Source organism: Tenrec ecaudatus, chromosome 8, assembly GCF_050624435.1.
Source record: "Tenrec ecaudatus isolate mTenEca1 chromosome 8, mTenEca1.hap1, whole genome shotgun sequence".
Classification (NCBI taxonomy): Eukaryota; Metazoa; Chordata; class Mammalia; order Afrosoricida; family Tenrecidae; genus Tenrec; species Tenrec ecaudatus.
The window spans coordinates 146,523,655-146,551,077 of record NC_134537.1 but is presented as its reverse complement, the minus strand read 5'-3'; the positions used below and the strand labels follow the sequence as shown (position 1 = coordinate 146,551,077).

Sequence of the window (27,423 nt, the reverse complement as noted above, 5' to 3'; positions counted from 1 at the left end):
AGAAGAAAGGTCTGGTGACCCACTTCTGAGAAAGCAGCCTCTGTCAGGCAGCCCAGTGGAGCACCGTTCTACCTGGCGCATGTCATGGGGGTGGGGGGAGGATTTTCCAGGAACAGAGTTCAGCACCCCCGGTAGCTGGTGTGGGGCTAATGAATACGCCTAGTCCCAGGTGGCTGCCTGCCCCATGGGGTGGGGGCATAGGAGGGAGGGGCCACAGTTTGAATGTCAGGCTATCATCCAGGTGTCACTTCTTTCTGCCATGATACCCTGGTTGGACAGAGTTGTCTGCGCCTGAATTTCCCATCTGCGAAATGAAGGGCTCATGGAACTAAAGAGCTTCTAGCCCGATGTCCCGATGGACATTGACTTGGGGATTCAGTTCAGCATTTCTTCCAGGATGGCACCTGCCCACTTAGAGTGCAAACAAACAAACTTAGGATCTCCAAAAATAAGGCCATTTCACCACATTTTCAAAGAAAAGATCTCTTTCAAAATTTTTTCTCACCAACCTGCACATTGGTATAAAGGTGAACAACAAAACCTTGTGGTATTAACATACTTTAGTTAACACGTGTTCGTCATTACAAAAATATATGAAACGTTCATTTTTAAATGCTGCATTTCCACTTCCACGCCTGTGCTGATTTTTCACACTTCCTGAGGAACTGCAACCCCAGGGCCCCTGTGCAGCCCCGGGTCCTTGGGTGGCTCTGAGGAGCCGCACCAGCAGCCCAGGGTTTGCCAGACGGCACTCTCTGAACCCATGACTGAGCGAGTCATCTCAAACCACACGCCCCCATCCTCATAGCGGCTGCTGGGTGTGTGTGTGTGTGTGTGTGTGTGTGTGTGTGTGTGTGTTTCATTTGCCTTCAAGGTGAAGATTCACAATCTCTTTCATCAATGAGCCATTTGTTGGATTACTTTTATGAAATGGCCTTTAGGCGCCTTGTTTGTAACAATAGCCAGGCACAAGAATTATGACATCATAATCCCAAGATAATGACTACGTCTGTGTTAAATAACTAAATCAAGTGGCAGAGTATGCTGTCATGAGTCTTTTAAAGGGCTCAGCTAAAAAGAGAGGATCCCTGGGGGATGTACCACCAGGGGCTCTGAAAGGGCAAAACAAGGTGTTCTAATCCAGAAAAGAGTTACAGTCTCGGAACCCCACAGGGCAGTTCTCCTGAGTCCTATGGGGTCGCTGTGAGTCGGCATCGACTCAATGGCGGTGAGTTCGCTTTCTGAGTTTAGCTATAAAGAACCCCGAAGCAAAGTCATTGCCGCCATCAGTTCCAATGCATGGCAACCCACGTGTTTCAGGGTAGAATTGTGGTCAGGGGGATTCTCTTAGCTCTGAGAGCACCAGGGCTCAGTGCCACTGTACTGCAGAATGAGTTCAAACAGCCAACCTTTCTGTTCATTAAAAACCAAACTCGCTGCCACCAAGTCACTGCGGACTCAAAGCACTCCCAGGTGGATTTCCAAGACTGCAACTGTTTATGGGAGTAGAGGGCCCAGTCTTTCTTCCCCGGAGCTGCTGGTGGTTTCGAACTACTTACCTAGTGGATCGCAGCCCCATGCGCCCATTGGGCTACACATCCAGGTCTTTCCGTTAGCCCAGGGACCTGTTGGGATACAAGACAGCACCCTTATTTTAGAAGGATAATTGGGGAGGGGGAGATAGCCATATATTTGGATATATATATATGGAGATAGCCATATATTTGGATATATAATTTAGTAAATTCTCGTTTGAAACCCACCAGTGTTTTTCCTGGCTGTGTGAGTGATTGTGTTCCTTTGGGAAGCCAATGTCTGAGCATCAAGCCAGGGATCTCTGAGGGGCCCAGGAGCTTGAGGACATTGCTGGCTGTACGGAACCCCTGTGAACTCCGGCTGCCTTCTTTCCCCAGCTCCCCAAGCACAAGGAGCTGCGGGGATCTTCCTGCCACCTCCCTCAGACCCGCTGCGGGGCTTTTGTGTCCCTTAATGAGCATAGTCTTTGGAATATGCGCTGTGCTCCACAAAGAGAAGTAGGAACGTAATCAGAAATGAGTCCGTCCCCGCACGTCAGCACTATTGCTACTGTTAATGTCCTTTATCACTGGATTACCAGAAAGGTGTTTAATAATCACAGTCACTAATCAAGGCGCCTGTCCTGGAAAATGTGTATTCTCTCCATCTCGATCATACTTCATATTGTGCGTTTCATGTTTTAATTTTTGCCCCCTCGGGTAATTGGAACTTGCTCCTTCATCCTTTGAAAAGTAATGTGGCAGGAGAAGGCCTGAGAAGTTCAAGGCCTGTGCCTCCATCAGAGAAATCATGCAATTTCCAGGGGAAATGAGTATAATATTATTCAGTGATTGCAGGGGGTGGGGGAGTCTGTTTTTGTTAGACTTTTAAAAGGGTTAAATGGAATTCCATCCAAGTAATCAGAGGTTCTGCGTCTCCTGCACAGTGTGTCTGCACTTGTTCCAGGCTCACTTCTCGAGAGCCCTCCCAAGCCCAGCTCCCCCAGAGCCATTGCCGACCAACTGGGGCAGGCCTAACGTGTGAGGGGTTCCGCCCCGGGCAGCCACCCTCAGCCAAGGACACATGGGTGTCGGAGAGAAGGAGGAGGACAAGCCAATGAGCATCGCTGCCAGGTCCCAGTGCACACACGCATGGGGCCATGCCAAACCCATGTGGTGTGAACATGTCTGCTGTGGCCAGTGTGAGCTCGGCGGGTGCTCTCTGGGGTGTGTTTGCTTTCCTCTCCCTAGGGTGCCTTCAAAACAGAGGTCCAGTAGAAACAGTGCCTTTCGAGGAGCATCTGGGACCGGTTAAGTTCAAGGCAGCTAGGTCAGCTCAGAAGGTTATGGTGACTGTGCACTCCAAGAGTGATCTTGACAGGTGTTCTCGAAGGACACGGGAAGGTCATGGGACTTCTTGTGAAGAAGCTTTCCGAAAACCAACAGCTGAATTGGTGAAGAAAAGGCCAGGAACGTGGCGCAGAGGAACTTTGGTCCCACCATGACCGTACATCAACTCAGTCTCCCAAAGGATCGAGCGCTGTCCTACGAGGAAACCTGGCTTCGTCCACTTGACTAGAGAAACAACTTAGTCTGGTTGACTAGCGAAACAAATCCAGAGACACTCGTATGTGTGTAAGAGAGAGCTTTATATCCAAGAGTAATTTTGTATTAAGAAAATATCCCAACCAAGTCCATAAATTCAATATTATCCCCTAAGTCCAGATCAAGTCCTTAAGTTCAATATTTCCCCTAAGTCCAATATTATCCCACATATCCGATACTAGTCCATAAATTCTTCTATAGGCTCATGCAGCACATGCATGCCGAAAGCAGGAATATCACGTGCCAGTGGGTGAAAAGTCTTGTGGATCCAGTGGTGGTGGAAGCATCTCATCATGGCTGTCCATGTGGCTCCTCCAGCTCCAGGGCTCTGGCTGCCATCAGCATGGCTCCACGTGGTTTGTCAACAGGAAGCGGAAGCAGAGAAGAGTGTGTGTCCTACCTCCAGAGAGGAAGATCCCAGAATCCTCATGAGAAGGCCATGCCCATGAGGAGGGATCAGTCAGGCTGTGACCTGATTGACAGGCTAGACTCCACCCCTTCCCTCAAGCTAACAGGAGATGATGTAACTGCCACAAAAACCTTACCCCATCCACCCTACAGCCTGGATCTTGCTCTTTCGTTAAGGCGTCTTTTTGTTCTCAAAGTCCAAAGAACATTGAAAAGAAACACAATCTGAATCCCGGGAGGATACCACTCGGCTGCCACTTTGACAAGGTGCAAAGCCAGGAGCGCAGACTTACTGGGAAGAAAAGTTAGAGAGATGGAAACACCTGAGCCTTCAGAAATGTTTCCACTTAGAAGGAGGCCATGGTGCAAAACGCGTCTTGTGTTTGGAGGTTTTTGCTCCAGTGACGCTTTCTGTGGTTTTGTAGCAGTCCTGGTTGCCTTCCCCCTCACACTTGGCTTCCTTGCGCCTGAAGGACCACTCTGTCATGTTGCTCCTTGTCTTCAAGGCGACCCTGGGGAGATCAGCCCCCGGTGCCCCAGTGGTCATCTCTCAGAGTCATCTGTGTTAGCTTCCTTCTGACTTCCCCATCCCTACCTGAGTTTCTGGGCTCAGCTCACCCATAAATTGCTCACCTGGAATTCTCCCCCAGGCTGTGCCTAAGGAGAGCACACCTGGCCTCGCAGTCCCCTCTGCCCTTTTTCAAAAGCACCCAGGAGCCAGCCCTACCCAAGACCCCTCGCGATTCATCTGCCCTATAACCTATTGTATGGGAGAGGCTTGGCAGCCCACAGAAACCACTACGTTTTCAGGCCTCGTCATGATGAAACATTAAAATCCTGAACTTTTGGGGGGTTGGGAAGGTGATGGGGGGTGTAATCCCTTTCCCCCACCTCTTCTCTTAATGATCAGTTACTCCAAATGAGACAGTGATTGAATCCAGGTTGCATGTAAAGTGTCCACCACCAGCATCCTCATCCTGAACGGGCCTCTGTGTGCCCTTAGGTCATTTAGGTATGATTTTCATAGGTCTGTCAACAGCAGCCCCTCCTGGTCTAAGCAAGTCGCTCGCAGACACGTCACTTAATTTCTCTTCTGGTTGGTGCGTGGTCAACAGGTCGCAGATGATCCCCTTACAGACACATCGGACATGGTGTCCACAGTGCCATGGCCAAGTGCCAGGCCTCCTCCTGTTCCAAGGGCTGGGGCCGCAGAGAGCAAAACAGCTGAGCAGGAGCTTCTCTGCTGTCCCCAGCACTTCCTAGGTGCCGATGAGAGCCCTCGCCCACCTGCTGTCCTAGAAGCTGTGTCTCCACAGGGAAGGGCTGTACTGCTGGCCGCCCCTTCTGATTCCTGCCTCTCTCGGTGGGAGGGTACCCAGCTGACCCACAGGGTGGGGGACCTCATATTACAAAGGCACCCCTCCACCAGAGTGAGGTGGAAGTTGGCAAATCAGCCCCCCAGCCCCTCTGTGGCCCATTGGCAAGACAACTCTAAGGTGTACTCTGCACAGACTCTTGGGAAGTCCTCAGGGAGCCTGAGCCCCAGGTAATGCCTGCAGCCAAACAAGACAAAAGGCCTTCCATCACAACTCACTGCCAGCCCCTGTGAGTGCCTCCTGCATTGCTGTCCCTCCTTCCCTCCCTGCCCGTCTCACATCCTTACTGCCCCCGGAGCTTCCTGGGATCCACTCCCAGAGAAAACATTGGCATTCAAATGCTGACTTCAGGGTCTGCTTTGAGGGTTGGGGACACCCACCCCCCCATGCTCCACTGGAGAGTTTCTGTCATGATCGGCAGCCTCTGAAACCCTTTGGGGAGCAGCCCCAATCTGTCCTTCAGGCTTGCTGTGAATCACAACTGACTTGAGAGCGGTGGCTTTGGTTTTTGGTTTTGAGAGGGAACCTCGGGCTGAGACCACCTGCTCTTTTGAATACCTCCATGTTCATCTTTCAGGGAGTTTCAACCCCAGGACCGAGCATAAGACCAACCCAAGCAAGCTTTGCTGGGGATGTATAGACGTGGGCTTCCGTCTGAGAGGCGATGGTGCTCCCACGTGGGGCTCTGTTTGGAAGGCAGACCAGACGTTGAACAAGAGGCAAGATGAGGCGGCTTGGCCACGTCTGTAGGGGTAGCAGGGACTGGCGGGGGCGGGGAGGGAGGAGTAGGGCAGTCCTCCTTCCAAAGAGCACTGTGGGTGCTCCCCCTCCCTCCCCTGGGTGGTGAGCATGGGCGTGCGTTGTGCTCCCAAGGAAAGAAGGCTCTCTCGTCGCAGTCACCGTCACCAGGAGCGTGTGTGACGGGAGAGCGGCATCACATCGCCGCCTGCATTTTCTCAATGGAGTGAGATGTGTGCAATGTGCAATAAACGATAAACAAGCCTCCGAGAAACGTCTCGGTGTTTCTTTTTTATCAACCTTTAGACGCCTTGGAGCCAACTGCCATTCCATGTGAATCCTAGATGGTATGTCGTACTTTTATTTGCTGCTTCATTGGGAAACATTTCATCTAAGCCTGGAGAGGAAAAAGGCACACAGCCCCACATATCTGAAACAGCAGCAGATTGCGGATGAGGTGGGGGTGGTGGGGGTTGGACGGCAAGCAGGAGCTAGGCATTCAGGATGGAGGTCCACCCCTCCGGGGCCAGCCAGGATGTGGTGTGCTGGGAAGTTCTCACACGGTCACTCACTTGTGCTCCCTAGCCATTTGCTTCTACTGTGATTTAAGCAGGCCATTAGTATTCATAAGAATCTACAGGTAACTTTGTTATGGTCTCTTTTTTTATCTTTTAAATGTACATATAAATGAGTATGTATTATTTATAGACGTCTTTTGGATTTAGAAACATCAGACTATAACGAATGCAGCAAGGAATCTTTGATTTAGTGCTAGCTGGAGAGGGGAGGGGACGAGAGGGGACTTTCCACCGGAAGTGAGATGGGTCTGAGAATATTATCTAAGGGGACTTTCCTGGAATCTCTGGTGACAGTTAAACTATAGAAAGGAAACCAGTGGGTGGAGAATGGGTAACAGCAGGAAAGTCGGGAGACCGAGACCCTCAACCTACCTAGCCCCCCTGCCAACTTGCTGTGTGACCTTGAGCATGTTACACACCCTCTCTGGTTTGAGGCCTCCTTGCCTGCAGGTGGACACCAAGCCATGCCGGTTGGTGGCTCTATGACTTGGCCGTTGTGGAGGTGCGGTGAGGTGGTGAGCAGTCCCCCGGGCCTTTTTCAGATGGAACGTGAAGCCACGGTGAGAGCCAGCAAGTTGCCTGCACGTGTTGGTAGAGACCAGGAAGACAGAATTAGCTTCTAATTCTATTTTCAGTTCCTAGGCTGTTTCCACATTGGCCAAGAAAAGCAGAGTTCTTACAGAAATTCCTGGTAATGACGGCTTTCTGCCGGGGTATGGAGAAATGCCTGTCTGTGGTTTATTTTTAAGTGGATAACTCATCAGATCTTGGTAAAAAGTACTGTAATCTCCAAAGGCTTTTCTTGTGCACACACACACATACACAAATTCCCTGTGAGAGTGTAGAAACTGCCTCAGATGTGTTCAGACCAAACAGTTTCTCCCGGAGTGAAGAAGCAGCACCTCTCGTGACCACTTGGGGTTCGCAGGGGCTCAGGGGATCGGAGGTCTGGGAGACCAGAAGCCACAACAGCAGTGCCCCTCTAGCCCTGAAGTCTGGCTTCCCAGATGCTCGCTTGCCACGTTGGACTGCTAACTGCAAGGACTGCAGTTTGAACCCACCAGGCGCTCTGTGAGAGAAAAATGAGGCTTTCTACTCCTGTGAAGAGCTGCCAGTACAAGAACCCACAGGGGCAGTTCTACCCTGTTCTATAGGGTCACTGTGAGTCGGAATCTCCTCAGTGACAGTGAGCGATGGGGAGGGAGATCGGGGACAGGGACCAGGCGGAAACTCGGAGAGCAGCTGCCTGGTACTAAGTAGACGCAGGACGAGTGAGCCCTCACTGATTCAACTGCCTCCTTAGAAGGGCCTCCCTCGTGAGCTCAACCCTAAGCTTTCGCGTCTCTAGCATCTCTGGGCAGAGACAAGGAACCTTCTAGTGTGTGTCCCATTTCTCTCAGGGCACCTATTCAAGGCTCAGGGGCTCTGGTGGGACAAGCGGTTAAGTACTGGCTGCTAACCAAAAGGCAAATGGTTCACACCCACCAGTCGCTCCCCTCCACTTTCATAAAGATTACATACAGCCTTGCAAACCCCGTGGGGCAGTCCTGCTTGGCCCCGTCCACTAGGCATTGAAAACGAACTCCGTGACAGGTTGGGGTTTCAGTCTGTGGCTCAGTTAGCAAATGTGGTCGTGGAAGAAAGGAATGATCAACCACCGAGTTGATTCCCGCTCATAGTGACCCCAAAGGACAGGGGAGAACTGCTCCCTGGGATTTCTTTCACGATGGATTGACTCCGGTTCACTGCCATTGAGTCCATCCCAAGCCATAGCGACCCCACCGGACTGGGTGGATCTGCTCCTGTGGGCTTCTGAGGCTGTAAATCTTTATAGAAAGAGAAAGATACATCTTTCTCCAGTGGGGTAGCTTGTGACTTCCCACTATTGGCCTGGGCTAGTAGCCCGGCTCGTCAGGGTATGAGTGTATGCGAAATGCATTTCTGACAGTAAAGCACCAGCTCTCCGTGCGAGTCATCACCAGGTCACAGACGAGGAAGGCAGAAGGCACATCAAACTGGCCATTCTGCCAGCCAAGGGCAGAGCTGAGAGTTCATCCATGTCTCCCCGCTTATACATCGCCTGTGCTCTTGCCGGCTCCACCCCTGGAGGCGGCTCATGGCAGGATGTGTCAGAGACCAGGGTGAATCCAGCTGAGGCTCTGGTTGTGCCACGCTGCCCCAGGATTTGGACTGGGGAGAGGGGGTTCCTAGACTCTCTGCACTCCCTGAGGAGACCAGAAGCTCACCAGGTGTAAAATCCCATCTCGTTTCTCCCTCCTTGAAGTTACCTTTTCCCAAGCATTCTCTTCAAAACAGTCATGAGGCCAAGGCCCAAAGGGTGGGGGGAAGTGGCGGGACCCTGGGGAGTAGCGGCCACAGCTGGCAACCAGTAGGAGCACTGAACTGGCCCCGGCTCTTCCCAGCCCCTGCCAGGTGTCCCTGGGAGTGAGCAGACACCAGATAGTGAGTTTGTGTGTTGGCTAGCCTTTTAAACCCCTGCCTGACATGCAGCTGTGGGCCGTTGGTGGGCTCAGTGATTTGTTGGCTGCAGTATTGCTTAGGGTACGGGGTAAGGGATCGGGGCAAGCCTCCCAGGCTTAATCTCCTGGAAAGAGAGAGGTCCTGGGAGGCAGAAGAGGGATGGGGGTGGGGGGTTCTGCTTCCCTCTGATGGTGTCCACCCCATGCAAGTCGCCCGAGCCTCGCCAAGGCTATGGGTCTCTGAGAGATGAAGCTGGAGCCCATGTGGCTTGGCTGAGCATAGCTTTCTGTGTCCCCTGTTGTGTTCTCCAAGCCTCCAGCCAAGCCTTGCTTGGTACCCTGGCCCCAGAGCATCATGGAGAATCAAGGGAAGAGGCGTGTCCACACTTGAATCAAGTTTTAAAGGGCAGTGCCTTGAGGCCAGCCCGGTGGCAGGGATACAGCTCCACATATGGGAATTGTGACACTCTGGTGTCCCTCCTCACATAGACCTGGATGGGGTTGGAGAACAGTGATCTGTGTGTCCCTGAACTCAAGAAGCGACCCCTGCACCCCTGGCTCAGGTGGGTAAAGGGTACGCAGCCCTCTGATGAGGGAGAGGGGATACAGAGGTACTTCAGGCAGCCCACAGTACCCAGCGAATATGGCACATTGAGAAAAGCTTCAATTTATGAGTCTGAAGGAAAAACACATCTCAGAGGGAATTATTGTAATTTAAGGGGAGGATGCTAGCCTGTTTGTAAGCGTGGAATCTGGAAGCAATGTCTGATTTTTTTTTTTTTATTATTTAACTGGTTTGTATTCAAATCATGAAACACTGGGGTAAACTTCCAGATGTTCGCACAAAACTGTAGGAAATTAGTGGAGTCTTCTAGACATGTTCGTTCCTCTTCAGCTGGTTTTTCCTGGGCTTCTATTACATGCTGGGGATGTGCCCTCTGGTGACATCTTAGATGCTACTGAGGGTGGGTCAGCCTGTCTGTTGTAGCTCCGGTTATGCACCACCTCCCGTTCTTGTCACCCTAAGAAAATGCCCAGGTCCTCCTAGTCCTGGCTGCACCGTGAGATGCTCCGATTGAGCCTGGAAGCCAGGGTGCACATGGATGGGTGGTGTGTGGTGGGCCGAGTTGGTTGAGTCCGTCAGTGCTGGTTGCTGTCGAGTGGATCCTGGCTTATGGCAAGCCTAGAGCTGGGCTCTACAGGGTTTTCAATGGCCAGTTTTCAGAAGCAAGTCACCAGAGCCTCTTCCAGGGCATACACAAGTCTCCAACTTTGGGGTCTGCAGCTAACCATCGGGGACTCCTGAGTATGTCTTCCAGAAAAATCAAACACGTGCCCATGAAGTCGCTTGTCATGCGTTGCAACGCTGTAGGACAGGGTAGAACGACCCCCGTGGCTTTCCAAGACTGGAACTCTATAAAGCCTCCCTTTCGCCACCAGAGAGCAGCGGGCGCTTTCAAACTGCTGGTCTTGCGGTGAGCAGCCCCGTACACAACCCGCCACACCTCCGAGGCTCCTGAGTCCATTTAATTCTGAAGAGGGCTGTTGAACAACAGGACATTTGGGGATGGGGGCCGACTTGCACCTGCCCGAAACCCTGACACATCCGTCTGGGTTCCTGTAGAATCCTGTGGTGGCATAACTGAGCATCCAGTGAACTACAGGTCCCCCGTGTTTCTAATCTCCCCGCTCTCCTTACCCAAACCCATTGAGAGGGAAAAGGGGATGGGCCTCACTTGGTGCCATGCTAGGGCATCAAGAAGCCTCCTTCCGCACCACGTGTTGTTGATAACCACCATGGTGATAGACAACACCGTGGACAACAGAGAAGGCGCTGCCCCGCCCTCTGACCTTCTCATGATCAGTTGTGGGCTAGAACTTTGTGACCCACAGAGAACCCTATCCAGCAGCATAACAACACAACAGTTTCCCCCCCTCCCCCTGACCTCAGTAAGTTGTGCGTGTATATGAGGTGCATTGACCAGGAACCGAGCCGGGTCTTCTGTATGAAAGATCAGGATGCTACCACCGAACCCCAGTGGGCCTTTCATTGATGTTCTCCGGTTTAATTTTATGTCCTCCAGTTGCTGTTTTTGTTTAGTTTGATGTCCTCTAACTTTGCTGAAGCGCTTTGACCCACTGAAGAATGTAGTGATAAGTACAAAGTTTCAGGAGAAAGAGGGATGAAGGATGAGGAAAGGTGGCCAGGGAGGGGCATCAGGGCATGCTGAGGTAGGGAACCGGAAGAGCTTGGGAGCTGGAAGCCCAAGCAGCCAAGATGTGGGGTCGGGGTGGAATGACGGCCCCCATGGGAGAATTGGGACTTGCCCGGGCACCCAAGCTTCTCACCAGGAGAGGTTTGGGGACATGGAGAACCAGGACCTGTTCTGGGATGTTCACATCTCTGACATCAGGGAGGCCATTTGGGAAGCTGGAGCCTGAGAGCCAGAGCTCAGATGGGGAGGGAGGAATTGAGTATTCAATGGCCGGATAGGTGGCCGTGGCTCTCCCCGAGACAAGGGTCTCGAAGCAGTAGACCCTTGGGCAGAACGCACATCAGCGATGATTGGCATGAGGGCCATGGCATGCATTTTCATTAGCGCCAAGGACCTGGCAACGGGGTGAAAATTGGATCCTGAATGAGGAGGTATCTGAGGCATTCTGATGGATTGTGCCCCTGGCGGTGGAGGATGGGTCGTGGGTGTTGTCGCTAGCCCATCCTGCCCTAATGTGTGTATGTCTGTGTTGTGCAGATGCTTATGACTGACCCCAACATTGCCTCTTCCTTGCCCCCTTTTCTAAGCAGGACCTTCCTTTGGCCCATCACCTGTCAGGAACCTGTTGGGGACAGCTTCTGAGAGCGCTTGCTTTTGTGTTGACAAGATGCCCGCAGGCTTCGGTGAACCCACGGTTGATCTGATGAATGACCAGTGTTTCACTCTTGAGAAAAGCAAAAGGCTAGATGTGAGAGGCCCCCTGGCCTCCTGAACAGACTGTCATGGCCCATGCCAAGAGCGCCTTGCAGTGCCTGTGTCTGTACTGACAGGGCTCAAGGCATGCACTTGGTTTCCTCAGGACAGTTTATAATCCCAGTGCCTTTGCTTTGCTTTTCCAAGGAGAAAAGGACTCCCTGTCTGTGAGCTGCCAGATGCGGAGCCATGATTGGGTACCATGGTCAGGACCCGCGCCATGCTCTGGGAGCTCCCTAGCTGGTTTTCTTTCTTAAGGAAGTTTCTCTCCCCTGCTCCCCAAAAGACTGATGCTTTTTATAAAGAAGTAAAAAACCCTGGAACCCCAAATGTATAATGTACTTGCCTATCAATTCAGGTCATGCCGGGAACCATCTTCATTTACTATAGTTAGAGACTTAGAGTTAGAAGCTATCTCAAAAATCTCTTTGAGATTAATTTTCAGGATCTTCCAGCATTTTGGCAGTGAATTAACCCAAACAGCCCATTCGGATACCTTAGTTTCACATGGAAGACTGAAGAAGAATTGATGCATGTGAATTGTGGTGCTGGGGAAGAATATTGAAAGTACCAGGGACTGCTAAAAGGTCAAACACATCTGTCTTGGAAGAAGTACAGCCAGAGTACAAGGATGGCAAGACTTCGTCTTACAGCCTTTGGACAGGTTGTCAGGAGAGACCAGGCCCTGGAGGAGGACACGGTGCTTGGTAAAGCGGAGGGGCGGTGACAATGAGGAAGGCCCTCGACAAGATGGGTTGACACCGCGGCTGCACCCATGGGCTCAGGCATGGGAACAGTTGGGAGGACGGCGCAGGACGGGGCGATGTTTCGTTCTGTTGTGCATGGGGCCACTCTGAGGTGGAACCAACCCTATGGCACCTAACAGCAGCAGCAGCTTTGTACTGCCTTTCATAGCTCGTCAGACTCACCAAACCCAAGCCATATCGCCTTCCAATCATTCCCAGCTGTCGGACAGGGTAGAACTGCTGCATAGGGTCTCTGGGGCTGTCAATCTTTACAGAAGCAGACCACCGTGTCTTCCACCTGCAGAGTGGCTGGTGGGCTCGGAAGTTCAACTTTTCAGTTAGCAGCCCAACACTGTGCCCACAATACCCCCAGAACGCCTTCCACACTCACTTAGCACCCCTTAAATACCCTGAGATGGGAGCAGTGGTGGTTCGGGGGTAGAATTCTCACCTAGGCAAAAGATCCAAGTTCGGTTCCGGCCAGTGCACCTCAACCTTACCCACCACCTGTTAGTCACTGGGACTTGTATGTTGAGCCGGTTTCAGCACAGTGTTCAGACTAAGATCAATCAGGAAGAAAGCCCAGGATCTACTTCCCCAAACCTCAGCCAGTGAAAGCCCTGTGAATCGCCAAGGTCTTATCTGCAGCAGCTCATGGGGTGCAGGCCGAACTGGAAAACATCTGGTGACTCTGCGTGGGTGACCATGAGTAGGGGACAGAATCAACAGCAGCCAGTCACAGTGGGCTCAAACACAGGCACGATGGTGAGGGTGGTTCAGGAGCAGACAGTGGTTCTGTCTGTGGAGCATAAGGTCACTCTGAATCAGAACAGAATTGATGACACCTTACATCATCAAATACCCTAAGAAGGTGAGTCACAGACACCTGCACATACAGTCACTGAATATTATCCCGGTAGCCCTGGGGGCCAAGCCTTGGTGGTTCAAATTTGCCAGTCATTTCTTGAGAGAAAGATGAGGTTATCTGCTTCCATGGAGATTTACAGCCTATCATACCCTGTATAGGGTTTCACCATGAGTCAGCTGTTGACTCAACAGCTGTCTATTTTGTTTGGGTTTGGTTTTGTTAATAGTTTTGAAACTAAGGAGCTCCCCATTTGGGGCTTTTTCATGTCATTAAAAACACACTAACAACGTGAAGCTAATGATGGCGTGTGGTTGGGGAAGGACCAATTTGATCAGAGACATAAACAAGTCCCAAAGTAGAGAACACTTAGCTCTCCTGACGATGGAAAATCAAACTCAGCTCCCCGTGGTTTCCTGGGTTTGAGCGTAAGAGTCGTCCTTCAAGGTCATGACCGACTTTTGGAAACTCAGGATTTCAACAGAGCTCACTTGGGAGCAAAAATGATGAAGCTCTCTATAGTGCCTCCTTTGCAAATCACTTGACATGTCATGTGGGACGTATTTTGCTGCATGCATGTAACTAATAGGTCTTTTAAAGATAAGAGATGATGAGTCGAGGATCTATTGTACCATGTGGTGCAGAGTGTGAATTAGAGGGTCACATAATGCAATGTACCCGGTTTCAGCGTGCCCAGGATCTGCCTGCGAAGAGAAGCAGTAGGAACTGGGGAAGGAAAACAAGAAAACCAAGAAGCAGAAACAGAAATAAAGCCACTGGGACAGGGATGAACGCCAAATGGGAGCTGAGAACTGAAAGAAACCCTCCCCGGGAAGCATTTTCTGCTGGCGGGGGCCACGGCGGCCACGAAGGACGCGCTTCTTGCCCTGAGACTTGGAGTGGGTGATTGACTGAAGTGGTGATGCCACTCGAGTTTTTAAGACAGGAAGTGGGGCTCACAGGCTCTAAGTGACTTGCCTACAATCTTTTAAATTCTGAAAAGCAAAGAGGCCGCTTCGATGACTAAGGTGAGCCTGACCCAAGCCCTTGGGCCGTCGTCTGTTCTGATCGCCTCGTCTGCACATGAGAGCTGGCCAATGACATGGAGACAGAGGCTGTGGGGTTGTGGGGGTGGCAGGGGATACTGACTATACCATGGACTGCCTAGAGAAAGGACAAACTGCCTTTGAAAAGATAGCGTCGCCATAGCCATGAGAAGTGTGACTGACAAGGGTTTGTCTAGCTTCACTTCGGACGTATCGCCGGGAAAGACTGGTCCCTGACCGAGGACATCATATTTGATAAAGCAGACTGTCAGGAATGACGGAAACCCTCCCTACGATGGATTGACCCCGACGCCTTTCCACAGTGGGTTCAGGCGTGGTTCAGACAAGGTCATGGAGACGGAGCAAGGCCACACAGCCTTCTGTTCGGTCAACACATAAGTCACTGCGATTCAGAGCCCGCTCAGAGTCGGCTGCCCACACTACCACCAAGCTAACAAGCGGCAGTGCTGGGGTTTGCCCTCAGATTTGTCTCCCTCCAGAGTGCTCCCTTTCACCCTCCGTGTAAGCGTGTCAGGGCGCCTCTTAACAGGGACTAGATGCATGCAGAGGTTTCACTTGCAGAGTGTTGACTGAAGAGATGGTTGACCAACATGTGCGAAGAAACCTCAAACAGCATGCTACTCCAGAGCTGCAGAGGAGGGTAGTTACCCCTCTGAGCCTTGGGGGACAAGGGGCAGACATGTGCCTCGGAGATCAGAGAGAGCTGTGTGCCCACCCACTCCACCCCTTCACTCCAGCCCCCAGCTGCGGACACAGGCGTCAGTGGAGGAACACCGTGGAGTCGGCTGGGGAGACACTGACCCCACCCCCTGCCCCACTGGTCTGCAGAGCTGCAGTGACTGAAGCTCCCCAGGAGTCTGAGAGTCTCCGTGATGGGGGGGGGGTTGCTACAGGTCAGATGACTCTCCAGGGTACAGAGCTATAACACCATGTGTACACGCCGTCAAAGGGAACCGGAGAGTGGCCAGGGTCTTTGGCCGCTTACTTAGGGAAGTGCCTGGGCTGCATCCTCAGTGCCTCTCTGGCCTCACCTCCTCCTGCAGTGACCCTCAGCCGGACACGCGGGCCTCTTTGCTGGCCCTGAACGCCCCATCCAGAGCTGCACCGGCTGTCCTCTCGGCCTGGAGTGCGCCTCCCCCAGTCACGGCCTGGCTCACCCCTCTGCAAATGGCATCTTCTCAGCGGCGTCTACCTTAATGTCCCCATTTAAACTACAGACACGCATCCTCCGGGCGCTGCTCAGTTTCTTGACTATGAAATTGCACTTTTTAACCTTGGAACATAAAATATTGTTCGAACAGATTTGTTCATCGTTTTACCTACTGTTTCCGCCCGTGATAGGAGTTCCACAGGAAAGAAATGCCTCTCTGTAGTTTTCACTGGTGGGTCCTCGTCCCCTGGAATGGTGCCGGAGCCGCGGCCAGCACTCAGTTACTATTTAGTGAGAGAATGAATGCGATCCTGGTGTAGGATCCCACGGTGCCGCGACCACTCTCCTCACCAGCACCTATCTGCCAAGGACGTGTCCCAAACACAGCACCGCTCTTGGGGTTGTCGCCGGTATTGTCAGCGCCGTGTAGCAAAAGGGGATCGGCGTAAGCCCGTGCGCCACAAGGCTGGGTAAAAGGAGACCGACCCGGGGCTTTAGGCTCTTGGGTCAGAGTTACAAGGTGACCTCGGCTTACCATGCTTCAATATAAAAATGGTCACAAGGAAGAACCGAGCCATTCAGGGTGCAGTATAGCATCAATGAAACATACAACTTTCCTCTAGTTCTTTAATGCTTACCCTCCCCCCCCCACTATCATGACCCCAATTCACCTTACAAATAGGGCTAGACCAGAGGATGTACACTGGTACAGATCAGAGCTGGAAATACAGGGAATCCAGGACAGATAAACCCCTCGGGACCAATACTGAGAGTAGCGATACCAGGAGGGGAAGGGGATGGTGGGGGGGGGGGGAGAAAGAGGGAACCGATCACAATGATCTACATAGAAGCCCCTCCCAGGGGGATGGAGAGCAGAAAAGTGGATGAAGGGAGACAGAGGTCAGTGTAAGGCATGAAAAATAATAATAATTTATAAATTATCAAGGGTTCGTAAGGGAGGGAGGAAGGGAGAAATGAGCTGATATCAAGGGCTCAAGTAGAAAGAAAATGTTCCGCAAATGATGATGGCAACATAGGTGCACACAGGTGCTTGACAAGATGGATGATGGGTTGTGATCCAAGCTGTAAGAGCTCCCAATAAAGTGATTTTTTTTAATGGTGTGGCAGGAACGCTTCCTCTAACTGCAGGAAAGGGAAGGAGAAGCAAGATCAACAGCCTCCGGCTGATGCCTGTGAAACAGAAAGCTGCCTGGTGCCTCCTCTTTCCAACCGCTTGCCAATCTGACTGCAGTCATCCCTCCCCAGCACTGCCGGATTCGCCAATTCATTACAGAGGCCACACGGAACTCACTGACAATACTCACAGCTGGGGGGTTTACTGGGGAGGTAATAGGTCACAATTCAGAATCAGCAACAGCTCAGGATATAGTTCTTTCATCAGGACAGCTTCGCATTTGTGCCCCCAGGCAGCTTTCTGGCCCTTGACCTCTCCGCCCCTCAGTCCAGCTTCTGCCCTACTTAGAGGAAAGCCAGTACGTGTCTGGGGCCACTTCACTCCACCAGCAAGCCGCCTGCCAAAGGTGCTCAAGTCTTTCATTCTGTGGGTTGGGATTCCCATTGCAGCTGCCTTGCTCTGTAGGCTGGAAGCCCACTGCACCGCCTCTCAGTCATCTAGTTCTGCTGCTGCTGTTTCTGTGCCACTGCCTCTCGCCACCATGCCCAGTCTCCATATTACTGCTCTCTGTGTCCTGGTCACCTGAGTCTAGGAGGGTCTCAATGCAAGCAACCTAGACCCACTCCCATTTCTTCTTCTTAGTGATGCTGAGGCCGGATGGCTCAATGTAACCCTACTGGTATGGCAAAACCGGCCAATCCCCTCGTTGGTGGTGCAATCGAGTTGCTGCTGACGCCCAGAGACCCTGTATAATGCAAGGCCATGCTGTCACCATTGTCCTTAGGCTGGAGCTCATTGTTGGGGACACTGTGTCCACCGTCTTGTCAAGGGCCTTCCTCTGGTTCACTGCCCTCACCTTCACCAAGCATGATGCCCTGTGTCTCTCCTGATAACTTGTCCAAAGTACACGAGACCAAGTCTTGCCATCCTTGTTTCTACAGAACATTCTAGCTGTATATCTTCCAAGACAGATCTGTTTGTTCTCTTGGCAGTCCGTGGCATTTTCCATCTTCTTCGCCAGCACTGTAATTCAAATGCAGTGAGTCTTCTTCAGTCTTCCTTACTCAGTGAAGTTCTGTATACTTCATTTGCATGGTTCCACCCCCACGAGAGTGCCACACACCTTATTTGCAATATTAGCAAGCTGTCCAATCCCCTTGATGGCCCACAAACACCTTATTTGCATAGTCTCCTGTAGTCATTTGGTGGTTAAAAAAAAAAAGCCAGACCACAGTGTCCCACTTCCCTGCAGAGGTTACTACTTAACCGTAAAGGGAACATTCTATCCTTGGGGAAAAGAGTATTTTTGCCACCTTCAGCAATAAAATGGCTATTTGATACGGCGTACGTGCGTCTCTGTCAGAATGTGCTGAAAAAGCGGAGGTTGAGAGGATCTGAGAAAAGACCTGTCACGTTGTCACAGAGAAGCTCCACCAGAAGGTGGAATTAGTTTACAGTAACTTATTTACCTGTCCAAATCCTCTGTATCGCATTAAAGCTTTGCCCCACTACCCGGGACTCTGGAGTGCTAAGAGGAAAAGGGAAAATCAATTGATAATGATATATTCAGTTCAAAAAATATATTGATTCCCAGGTAATGACAGCCATGCGTTCTGGGCAGCAGAGGATGCCATTTCCGGTCGGGAAGATTGCTTTCCCATCTGGTACATCTTGAAAGCGGGTACTGGCTACAGCCCTGCCTCCTAGAATGGATAGCCTCTTTCTCCAACGTATTATATCTCCCCCCCCCTTTTAAAAAAATTCTCCCCAAGGAACCCATCCTTTGCCTCCTGAAGGTCTCCTTAGCCATTGTCTAAAAGAAGTAATGATTTGTTTGTATAATTCAGGAGTATATCTTGCTCTCTTTACAGCATCAGATTAAAGGCTTGAATGCCTTTCTCCATGTCCTCACTTATGGAGTTTCTTGGGTTGGATTATGTTGGGGGGGGTGCCACGTTTCTCCCTCTGACTCAGTGCAGATGGCTCCAGCAGGGGGTGTGTATTGAGAGGGGTGGTCTGGCATCACACGGGTACGGTGGGACTGCTCCCTGGAAGGTCGGCGATTTAAACCCACCTGCCAGCTGCTGAGGTTGTCGGCCTCTGTTCAGATGGAGACTGGGATACCCTGTGGGGCAGGTCTGCTCTGTTCTCTAGGGTGGATCCGAGTCAGAACGCGCTCTGTAGCTAGTTGGCTCTGTAGCTATGGGTTTGTTGTGTTTTGCTCGTATTTGGTGGGGAGACCCTTGGTGGCACAAATGGTTCAGCATAAAGCTACCTGAAAAACTGGGGGTTCGAGCCCGCCCAGAGGCACCTTGGAAGAACGGCCTATTGATCTGATTCCAAAAGATCCCAGCCTCGAAAACCCGCTGGAGCGGTTCTGTTCCACACAGGGAGGCTGCCAGGGTTCAGACCAGCTAGACAGCAGCAGGTCTGGGGACTTGGGCACTGGGGACCGAGCTATGGGTCTTCTGCTGTCCACCTCTCCCCCATGACCTCGGTTTGCCAGAGAAGGGCTTGGGCACCTCCTAGATGAGACTCTCCACACTCAACAGCAACTAAAACTCCACCACCACACTCATGGGCCGTTGAGTCAATGCCACCTCATTGCTGGTGACCCCAAAGGACAAGGTAGATCTGCCCCCTGTGAGTTCCTGAGACTGTAAGTCTTTACAGTGGCAGAAATCCCCACTTTTCTCCCGCGAAGCAGCTGGGTGGTTTCAAACTGCTGACCTTGTGGCTCGCAGCCCAAAGCTTAAACTTGTAACCACTACACCAGCAGGGCTCCTTCAGCAGCATCAGGGCCTGGGAAATCAAATGCGCAGCCAACCGCCCACGAAGAGTGGGAACCAGCTGAGATTGTACAATTCAAACTAGATCTTCCCTCATTCCCACTTCTCCCCCGTTTCCCTTTTTTTTTTTTTTCCAGACTGCCTGGCCTCCTGGTGCTTCTCATGCTGCTCTGAGTGCCGGGGTCCATCAAGAGCTTCCCATCCTGGGGACAAACCCTGAGCTTGCCCGAGACGGACGGCGCAAGGTAGGTCCCACACAGCCTACTTGCTCTGCAAGCAGAAAAGGCCTCAGGCCTTGCCACAACCAGCACCAAGTTCCCGAGACAAGTGAGGAAAATGTACATGGGCCTCACACCCATTTGTTCTGTGAGATTCTCTGAAGCTGTGCGGTCCACTGGCGCCCAGGGCGTGGCTGCATTATCGTGGCCCAATCCTCCTGGAGTCCACCTCAGACAGTCCTGTTGGCCCTTCTTCACCACCTGGGCCTTAGGTGTCGCCAGGGCAGTGGGATCTGGAGGTGTCCAGCAGTGGGGGTGACTTTCAAGTTCTTTAAACATTACATTTCTTCCTCCCCACCTCATGATTTAGTGTTCCCTCATTAAAATGATATTATTCCAGAAATCAAATTCACTGCCATCGAGTCGATGCCCACGAATAGTGACCCTGTAGGATGGAGCAGCGCCGCCCCTGTGAGTGCCTGAGACTGACTCTTTTCGGGAGTAGAAAGCCTACCCTTCTCCTATGGGCGGCCAGTGGTTTCAAACCATCGACTTTTTCAATACGTAAGATATTCCCAAGTATCAATAAAATGTTGTTTGCTCATTGAAAAAGGGTTTTTTTAAAGATGGTTCTTACAATGATCAGCATCACTTAGAATTGTATTCTCTAGAGAGAACCGTTTTAACACTTGGTATCCAGTGCATAAAATGCATTTGGACGCACAGGCAGCCAGCAGATGGGTCCCTCGATGTGCAGTGCTTGGCAATGGGCGATTTTTGACTTCACAGTACATCGCAGGTACCTTCCCACGCTGGTATCTATCAATCTATCTCACCCTCTTAAAGATGTCATGCTATATGAGCAGGACGTAATTCCACTAATCGATGCCCTAATGATGGCCACATCGCATATAGCAAACATTGCATTACTACAAATAACGTCACAACAAACAGGTTTGTTGAAGCATCGTGGCATCGTCCTTGGGACAGCGTTGTAGAGGTCTGGCTGAGAATACTGATTCGGGATTCTCAAACCGAGAGTCAGGGTGGGGGGAGTGGGTGAACAGAGCCTGCTTTATGAAGAGACTAGATGCAAAGACTGCACCATTGAACCCAAGCATGGCCTGGCGGGGGCTGGGCAGGGTTTCCTGGTGCTGTGCATAAGGTTACTGTGAGCAGTGTTTCTGGGCAGTACGGTTACTGCGCAGTGTGGCATGCTGTCGTGCATAACTGACATAATGGCACTGAACTCCAGCCACACACAAAGAAAATGAAAGCCCCCTTGATAGCCTCCAAGCAGCTGGGGATGTGCTTGCAGAAGAGACGGAGCCCAGGATGCTCACGTTGTCGACACTCGCCCTCCTTCCTGCTGCTAAAGGTCCGGGTGAAGCAGGTTGGAGGATGGTGAGCAGGTGCCGGGATTCGAGACAGCTGAGGCCTTCGCCTTGTGGCACTTGAGGCTCCAGAAGGGCACTCGGACCTGGTGCCTGCTGAGCACAGGCTTGATGGCCCCATACGTCCTCCCCTGGCCCATGGCAACACCGTACCCTGGTGCCCTCTGACCTGGACGGAGCCTCCTGGTCTCTTCCAGGGGCTGGCTTGTGGCTCGAATGCCAGTCTCCCTCTGCAGCAAAGGCCAGACCACCAGGTGGACTGCTTCGTCAGAGGGATTTCTATGGCACTCAGGGTCAAGGTGACCTTGTTCTGGGCCATTCTCTTCCCTGCTGCACCTGGCTCTTGTCCCTGTCAGCCTTCAAGAGCTGTGCCTTCAGTGGGAAGATTGCCCTTGAGGGTGTTTCACCAGGTACTCCTGCTGGGGGCACCCTGGGGGACTTCAGGTCTCTGCTCCGCCTAACAGGTGTCTCCACTGTGAACGTGCATGTCTTTCCTTGCCTTGAGGTCAGGTCAGTTCCTGCAGGGTGGGTTTCATGTCTGATTCATCTCTGGGTCCTTCCCCTCCACCACTTCCACCCCACATCTCCCGGGGCTCGCAGGAGAGTGTCCTGAGCACACAGCCACTGTCCCTGGAAGCAGCAGTTGTACGTGACCCTAGTGTTGGTTTCTCTTCCCTCTTTCATGGAAACCCAGGCACGTGGGAGGGTTGTTGGGCCTCGCTGTGGCCTGTGGTGACCAGTGGAACAAGCTATCCGTTTTCTTTGGAAACTGGGCCAGCTCACTGGGCTTTGCAGGCCCTGTTACAAAAGGATAGGAAACTCATGGTAAGGCTCCTAATAAGGTTTCCTAACCTGTAATCTTCATAGAACCAGATCTCTCTCTCTCTCTCTCTCTCTCTCTCTCTCTCTCTCTCTCTCTCTCTCTCTCTCTCTCTCTCTCTCTCTCTCTCACACACACACACACACACACACACACACACACACACTCATGGTAAGGCTCCTAATACAGTTTTCTAGCCTGTAATCTTCATAGAACCAGAACACACACACACACACACACACACACACACACACACACACACACACACACACACACCTTTTTTTTAACCCTGAACCAGTAGGTGGGTTTGAACTGCCAACCTTTAGTTTAGTAGTTGAGCACAAACCCAGACCCAGCTGGTTTCTGTGGCCCCTTGGCCGGGATGGAAATGGCAGGGTGGAAAGTTGACACTGAGGAGAATAAGCTGTTGGATGTAGTGAAGTGGATGCTGGTCTCTGATGCTGAGAGCTCACCTGGAGCTCACTGGGGCTCTCGGTACTACCCACCCAGGCCATCTCTGCCCCTGCCCTCAGCAAAAAACAAATAAAGCACCCTGGATTGCCTGCTCCTCCTCTGAGGACACTGGGAATGTCTCAGGGTAGTTTGGCAAAGACCACGGTGCCGTGACTTGGATTTCCACACGCACTGCACTGCCACCTCCTGCAATCAATCCTGACCTCTCTGACCACACTCTGTCCTTCCCCTCCTCTCACAGCCTGGCTTCCCTGGGATCCCCAGACCCTCCTGGCCTCCTTTTCTTCCTTTATGACCCCCCAGCGCCTCCATGACTTGCACCCTAAGAAAGGGCTTGGAGGGAAGCCTTCTCACTGATGTGCTCACCAACAGATTAAACAGCTGTGTGGCCTCTGCTGTCTTTGGGCCACGCCTGCCTGTGGAGGCCTCACCCTGAGAACCTCTGCCACTGTTCTCCCACCGGGGTGGTCAGAGCCCCAGGAAGCTGCATAACTTCCAACCTGAACAGTACAGATTTCTTCAGCAGACCCTCAGTCCTGCCCAGGCTGTCAATCTTCAGTGCATCTCCGGACCTACCCTGGCCTAGCCACACCTGCTCCCTTTGTCCTCCAGATCCCCAGCGTTTCTACCTCCCCTCCGGGTTTCTCAGGGAAACTGAGTCTTCTCTTGCCTGCAGTGGGCTGTGTGCTTCTGCCCTCCCTCTTTCTGGCCACGGCAGCTCCTCTATCGGCCACATGTGCGGTTGGTTGCGTACAGGGTCTCTCTCTGCTTTTCCATCAATCTCCAAGGAGCCCTCACTTTCCCCTCTTTCAGCTGTGCCCCCACCTTGTTCCAGGAGGGCAGCTCCGTTCTGAGGGCCAGACGACTTTGCCAGTGGATTCCTGAGGACCAGTTCGCAGCAAGCCCTGGGTGGTTACCATCCTCTCTAGAGCCTATGCACCTTTGCTCCCTGCTTGGCAGTGAATCTCTGTCCCCTTCCCTTGGGTTTCTCCTCTTCCTTCCCGACTCGGGGCTTCTGGAGGACAGGAGCTGCCCCCTGCTCTCCCCGGGCTGAGTGTAGGATGTGTGCAAACATCACGAGATAGGATGGTTCTGTTCATTGCAGAACTCACTGAGCCAAAAAACAGAGCTTCCTCAGAGGAAGCCACAAATCTCAACTCGGAGGTTTCTGCCACCTCCACCCTCCCATCCCTGGATTCCAAACCTCGAGATAGAAGTTATGATGATTTTGTGAAGCGGTATTCCTGGATGAGATGTAATTTGCCTCTTCTTCCAGGTGGTCTATGTGTTGGGCTGCCAGCTAGCCGCAAGGTCAAGAGTTCAAAATCTCAGCCGATTCTCGGGAGAAAGATGGGGTTTCCTACTCCCATGAAGAGTTTGCAGTCTCAGAAACTCACGGGAACAGTTCTGCCCTCGCCCATAGGGTCACTATGAGTTAGCCTCAACTCAACGGTGCTGCTAACTGCAAGGTCGGCAGTTTGAAATCAACAGCCACTCTGTGAGAGAAAGATGAGGTTGTCTCCTCCCATAAAGAGTTATAATTTCACAATAGGACATCCCCTCACAGAAGGGTCACAAGGAAGGGAGGAGGGTGCAGTACAGCGCTGATGATACACACAATATGCCTCTGGTTCTTTGGCGCTTCCCCCCACTATCATGACCCCAGCCCTGCCTTTCAGTTCTGGCCAGACTAAAGTGTGTACACTGGTACAGATGAAAGCTCTCATCATATGGAATCCCAGTCAGGTACGCCCCTCGGGTGCAAATTTGGGAGTAGGGATACCTGGAGGGTAGAGAGAAAGTGGGGGAGAGGTGGGAGGAGGAAAGAAAAGAAAGGGAAAAAAGAGTTACAGTCCTGGAAAACCATAGGGGTCCTTCTACCCTGTCCTACAGGATCTCAGTGAGCTGGAGTTGACTCATGGACAGTGTAAGTGTCTGTCACATCACCAGTGCCCCTTTGCTAGGATCTTTGGCAGAAATGTTTCCGATTTCAGCTCAGACACGCCCTTCTCCCAAGCCATGGGCAGAGTGCCTCATAGATGCCATGAGCCGTGCTGGGAATGATCAGCTTCCCACTTGTGTCTCCAAAACTCTCTAAGACTTAGAGTCTGAGTGGTGCTTCTCAACCTTGGCTGCCTTCCTCACAATCCCCATAGCCAGTACCAGATCGACGAAACCCCAGTATCAGGTTGGGGGGCGGCAGGGGGCACACATAGGATTTTTGTAAAGTGCTTGGGATGGTTGCAGTGGCCAATCGAGGCCAGGAACACATCCTGGCAGAGAGCAACTGCGGGACCCGTCGATCCGTGAGTCAGAATTGACTCTGGCACAGTGGCTTGGCTTGGGTTTGGGTGGTGGGCTTCATGCTGGTGCCTCTCCTTGCTTGCTTCCGTTCCCCACACTTGTTTCTCTTTTTCTTCACTTCCTACTTCGGATTAGCATTGGCTCCTCCTGGAAACCAGGGAGGTGGGAACAAACCGAATAGAAAGGCTCTGCCTTTTACCTGGCACAGACCTCCTTCCCAAGACCTCCGTGGGAGACCTGCCCCAGCCACCGAAGTCTGGGCCCTCTCCCGGTTCTGATGAGCCCAGGGTGGGGCTCAGTCAGGAGCTCGCCACGCCCCCTGAAGGAGGTTTAGTTAGTTCATCTCTGAGAAAGAGGAGACTTCACCCTCCCGCAAAGAGTCACGGCCTCCGACACCCCCAGAGGCAGTTCCACTCTGCCCCGCAGGACCACTGTGAGTCAGAATCGACTCGGGGGCAGTGAGGGAGTTAGTTCACAGCATCTGCTCTCGGACAGGACTGGGATGACGTTGGATCTGACAGAGGGGGATTTGCCAGAGCTTAGCTCTGCCCAGGACGGGGCTGTGCACATCCTCCTCTGTCCCCCAACCCAACTCCAAGCTGAGATCATGGGCAGAAGCCCTTTGCATAGAATCTGCCCCATTCCTGGAAGCAGGGTCGTTCAGGAAAGGAACAGAGGAGTCCCAGCCAATAGGACCGAACCAGGCACTCTTGTGAGGCAGTGCTGGTATAAGGAAATGGGAGCGTGCTGGCTGTTCCAAGTGGTTTCCTAGAACGGCAAGGTGGCCCGCCTGCCTGCCCTTGGGCCTGCCAGGGCTGCCGCCCTTCCCTCCACAGTAGGAGAGGCTGGTTACCACAAGTTATTGGAAAATGAGCGTCCGAGAAACCATTGTGGTTCTCATGCACCACACAGCCTGGCCACAGAGGCTCCTTGCCACCGCGTCCTAGATGTGTGGTGATGACAGGGCCCGAGTCTAGCAGCTCTCCGCCACTCCTTGGTACTTGGACTCAGGGCAGCTTGGGTGGCCTGAGAATGGTCAGGACTTTCCGGCCTCGGGGAGGCGGGCTGTGTGCAGTGCTGTCTGCTGCCCCTCCCTCCAGGAGAAGCCCAGAGTGGAGCATCTTAGCTGGGTGGGGGTGGGGGTGGAGCTTTGAAACGGGCCAGGCTGCTGGCACAGGAGAAGCGGGTGCCTGGCCACCAGGCTGCAAGGTTATGCCTGAGAAGGAGAAGTGCCACAGAGTCCAGGTACAGTGTCTGGACCACATCCTTTCTCCGGCCACTCGCCAGGCCCTTGCTTTGGCCTTCAAATGTTGCCAGCAAGCCAGGCAGCTAGAGCAACTGGTCTGCAGCCTCCGTAAAGTACCATTTAGGACCCGTCCTCTGAGGGGGAGCCTGAAGGGAAATAGACAGCACCCCACCTCACCCCCACCCTGGCTGGCAGTCTATCTAAGAAGACACAGATAGCGAGGCCAGACAAGTGATGACGGCTAAGGATTATAGCAAAAGGTAGCTAAGAGCGTAATCTCTCATGTCACCCAGAGCTGGGTGGCAGGGCTTAAATGAGAAAAACCAACTGCTGTTGAGTTAATTCTGACTCAGAGCGAGCCTGAAGAGCAGAGAACTGCTCCACCAGGGGTGGGGAGGCTGTAAATCTTTATGGGAGCAGAAAGCCTCCGCCGTTTGAGACCACCAGCCTCTCCTCCCGGAGCAAAATGGGGCTTTCTACTCCCATAAAGAGTTGGTTTTGGAAACCCGCAGGGACAGTTCTACCCTCCCCTCTAGGGTCACTATGAGCCGATATCGACTCGGTGGCAGGGAGAGTTAGGCGTCAGAATGGACTCCATGGCAGGGGATTTCATTTGGGCGTTGGGTGCTTGGATGAGGGAGGTGCCCTTTGGCCCGTGGTGGTGAGGGAGGGCCCCAGAGAGGAGGCCCGGTCTGAGCGGGCTGCCAAGGGCAGCAGAGGCGAGGAGGGTGCTGCGCTAGGGGAGGAAGCTTCTCGCCGAGGCCACTCTAAGTGGATTATTGCTTATTGGCAGCTTATCCCATCTCGTGGGTTATGCATTATTTACCAGATCATGACTTCATCACGGCTGATGACGGGAGCCCCCAGGATGGGCCGGGTACCTTCTGATGCCACATTGCCAATGGTGGAGTCTCAGCAGACCCCATGCAAGCAGCCCCATCCACTGGGCCATCCCAGGGGCAGATCCTGGCAGGCCCTTGGGGATCACCCATGGGTCCGGCTCTCCCTCACCACCCATATGAAGCTGGGACCGAGAAGTGTCCAAATCCAGTCCGTGCAGCCCCAAGTGGGACAGGCCATGTGGCCTCTGATGGCTGTCTGACCACAGTCCAAGGTCAGGCTGCTGGACCATACTGGTTACTGAGGCAGGGGCCAGGTCCTCTTCGGAGGGCCAGGGTCTCGAGTGAGGGGGCAGTCAGGAAGTGAGCAAGAAGAGCCGCCAACATCCCCTGTGTCCAGGTCGTCCAACTGGTCCCTGGGGCCAAGGAGGGACACCCCCCTAGAGCAGTTGCCCCTGCTGATAGAGGGCACGCCAGTCCAGTCCCTGAAAGCATGATTGGTCCTGAGGAGAGTGTGCGTGAACTCCCCATCTGGCGGCGGTTGCTCTAGCCCCTCCGATGAGTAATTGCAGCAGACCCTTGTGTAGTAACGTATTTCGTGGCCTGCTCCGTTTTCTTCAGTGCCCTCCTGTAAGCCTCACGGCGGCAACCTCGTCAGGTAGGTTTTGTTAGAAGCAGGGAGAAAGCAGGGCAGAGGGAGGTGAAATG

General features: G+C 52.6%; 1 protein-coding gene across 2 annotated transcripts in view; it reads left to right on the top strand.

Annotated features, from left to right (window-relative positions):
- Positions 1 to 27,423, top strand: part of KLHL29 (kelch like family member 29) — a 387,365-nt gene that overhangs the window by 82,131 nt on the left and 277,811 nt on the right. For both annotated transcript variants that reach the window (XM_075557057.1, XM_075557058.1), the window contains exon 2: positions 19,558 to 19,665. The gene's annotated coding sequence lies outside the window, so the exon portion shown is untranslated. The remainder of the gene's footprint in view (positions 1 to 19,557; positions 19,666 to 27,423) is intronic.